The sequence below is a fragment of the Primulina huaijiensis genome, chromosome 2 (assembly GCF_012295235.1).
Source record: "Primulina huaijiensis isolate GDHJ02 chromosome 2, ASM1229523v2, whole genome shotgun sequence".
Classification (NCBI taxonomy): Eukaryota; Viridiplantae; Streptophyta; class Magnoliopsida; order Lamiales; family Gesneriaceae; genus Primulina; species Primulina huaijiensis.
In genome coordinates, this window is record NC_133307.1 from 17,186,345 (window position 1) to 17,187,529 (window position 1,185).

A 1,185-nucleotide genomic window follows, 5' to 3' on the forward strand; every position below is an offset into this window, starting at 1 on the left:
GACTGACTTTGTGAATCAGTTGAAGATTTTTGACTATAACCAATCTCATATCTTCTAGCCTTGTTTATATTTACAGTAGGTTGCTCAATCAGCTTACTATGCTCAATTTGTTCTTGTACTACTGCTGATTTAACAAAGTGAATATATTTTCCTTTGTCATTTGGACACATTTCTCCTTGAGTGTTGAACCATAAACCAGTTTTATCAGAAACTGATTTTTGTGAATTCTGCATTTCATTTAGTGCAGTAGATGACTTGTTCCAAGATTGAATGAGCTCAGTCTGTTTTGAGCTTTCAAGAATCAACTTTTGTATTAATAACTGATCTTTGTTTCTTTCTGCTTTTAACTCAGCAATTTCCCTTTTTAGACTCAACTCGTCAACTGATTCATCAGTTTTGGTTTTATTGTCTGTGGGATCAGTTTGCTTTGCTTTGTTTTTTCGAATAATGATGCAAGCTTTTAATATTCATTTACCATATCATGTAGTGTTAGAATGAGTTCTTCTCGTGTAAAGTGAGTTGAGCTGAAATCAAATACCTGTTGACTAGATGATTCCTCTTCTGCATCATTAGCCATCAGGCACTTGTCTTCCTCATCATCACTAGAGCTGCATGAGCTTTCTGGTTCTGACTCCTCACTGTCAGTTTCTGCCCATTTAGATTTGCTTTCTTCGGCTAGAAGTACATCATGTTTCTTTCTGAAGGACTTCTTATCATCCTTGGGTTTTCTTTTGTTATCATATGATTTCTTTCTTCTATCAGTTGAGCCTTGACTGTCCTTCTTGGGTTTAGGACAGTCAGCAATGAAGTGACCTGATTTGCCACAATTGTAACAAGCATTTGTTTCATCTTTGGAGTTGTTTCTTTGGTATGACTTCTGAAAGTTTCCTTGATTCTTTCTCATGAACCTTCCAAACTTTTTGATGAATAGTGACATAGCATCATTGCTTAACTGATCAGCAGATTTCTCAACTGAACTAGTTGGTTCTGTTCTGACAGCAGCTAGAGCAGTTGTAGCTGCTGGTGTGGATGGTTCTCCTTCTCTGGTTTGCAGTTCGAACTCATAAGCTTTAAGATCAGCAAATAGATCATGAAGTTCAATCTGGTTCAGGTCTTTGGATTCTCTCATTGCCATAGTTTTGACATCCCATTCTTTGGGAAGACCTCTCATTACCTTCAGTGCAA